Raw genomic sequence first — 2,052 nt, forward strand, 5'->3', positions numbered from 1 at the left:
ACGGCTTGTCCGACTTTGATTGGTTTTGTTTCCCTCCCCAATGGTCTTGGGGATTGTAGGCTTGACAGATATTCTTTTTTCAATCTTGTCTCAAATCTTGTCATCACGTGTTGCCTATGCTTATACGCTTTTCTAAACGGCACCCCTTCATGAGCTGTCTTTTCCACTGACATGGATGTAAGGGACCTCCCGATTAAAAAGTGTGCGGGAGTTAATGGCTCTAAAGAATTGGGGTCGTCGTATATGGTTGATATTGGTCTTGAATTGATAATTCCCTCAATTTGAATCATGACGGTCTCCAATTCTTTGTCTTGTAACAGAGCGGATCCAATTGTCTTTCGTAAATGGGTTTTTACTGTTCTCACCAACCTTTCCCAGGCTCCCCCGTGATGCAGAGAGTACGGAGGAATGAACACCCATCTTATTCCTTTCTCTGTAAGTTTTTGGAGAAATTCCCCTGATTGTTGGAAGCTTTTTGCGTTATCCGACATGAACAATTGGGGAACTCCTCGCCTGGCAACGAATCTTGTTATAGCTGTCAAGGTGTCATTCGTATCTACTTTGTTTGTAATCTCCAAGTGAATTGCTCTTGTGACCATGCAAGTGAAAAGGAGGACGTATCTTTTTTGCAATTCCTCCCCCACTTTTAGTGTTACAAAAAGTGGTCCTGCATAGTCTAATCCAGTCCTGGAGAAAGGTGCAAGATAGATTGAACGTTGAACAGGTAATTGGCTGGGTATTGCTTTGGCTTGAACGATGCAGTCCTTGAAACAGTTAGGGCAATGGGAATTAGCGTTTCTCAAAGTCCGTTTTCCCCCTAAGATCCAGACCTGTTGTCTCAATTGGGCTTGTAGTTGATCCAGCTCACAACATGCCAGTTTCTTGTGTTGGTACTGGATAAAGAGATGAGCCATTCTTGAAGTTCTTGGAAGGATTGGGAGCTCTTGAATGGGTGGATCTGCCAACATTAGACGTCTTTTCATGCATATCAATCCATCCTTATTTAGGAAGGGGTTAAATTTCTACAATAAGTGTGGTTTTTTTCAAAAGTTTGAGGTTTTTTAAGCATCGTACCACGTCTGGCTATTGTTGTTGTTGCACTTTGCGAATCCAGACAATTATTGCCTGTTGATGATTATTTACTGTCCAAGGTGGCAAAGATGTCTCATTTGATCAACAGATGATATTGATGACGAACAGATATGAATTGAACCGTTTTGAGTATAGAGTTTCAAACAAGAGGTCTTTATCTGGCAAGCTCATCCTTTATTATTGTTTGTGACAGTGTCGGGTCTGTATATTTGTTTTCATTCAAGTGAGGCTTCGTGTGGCGTTGGATTATCTTTTGATAAAGAGTTTGGGGTCTACTCAGCTTGTGTTAGCTCGGGAGGACCTTCAACCCATAGCTTTTGTGAAGTCATTATTACCAACCCGCGTGACGAGCCATCTGCTGGATTGGATTTTGTGCGGATACAACTCCAGTGTTTTGGTTTTGATGAGGCACGAATTTCTCGGACTCTATTGGAGACGAACGTTTTTAGATTTTCCGGTGGGGTGTTTATCCAATGTAGAGCAATCATTGAATCGGTATAAAACCTGGAGCAGGTCACATTTGGAATGACTGCCTTGGCTTTCCAGTGCAAGGAAACACTAATTCGACACGCCATGAGCTCTAGTCGTGCCAAAGTCAAGGTTTTTGTTGGAGCCACCTTTGACATAAATGCACGTTGCGTAAGCCTTTTGCGAGGCGTCGCAGAATACGTGTAGCTCAATTTTGCTAATTTTTCCTGGAAATCCCATATAGCGGGGNATGTTTCAAACCATATACGCTTGCAGAGATGAGCCAGATTTGTTCATAAAGCTATTGGACGTACAAAATCCCAGCCTCGCAGGTATACTCTCAACGGGTACGGCCTTCAAATCTGCCAGGGACACCCAATAAATTGCATCTCCGAGAGTCCTTGTCAACGCCATTACTCAAGAGAAATGTGACGGATGTGGGCAAACTTCCCATTGTCGAAACCAGTGCCCATTGAGAGAGATACGCTGTTT

This window comes from Tigriopus californicus, chromosome 1 (assembly GCF_007210705.1).
Source record: "Tigriopus californicus strain San Diego chromosome 1, Tcal_SD_v2.1, whole genome shotgun sequence".
Lineage (NCBI taxonomy): Eukaryota > Metazoa > Arthropoda > Copepoda > Harpacticoida > Harpacticidae > Tigriopus > Tigriopus californicus.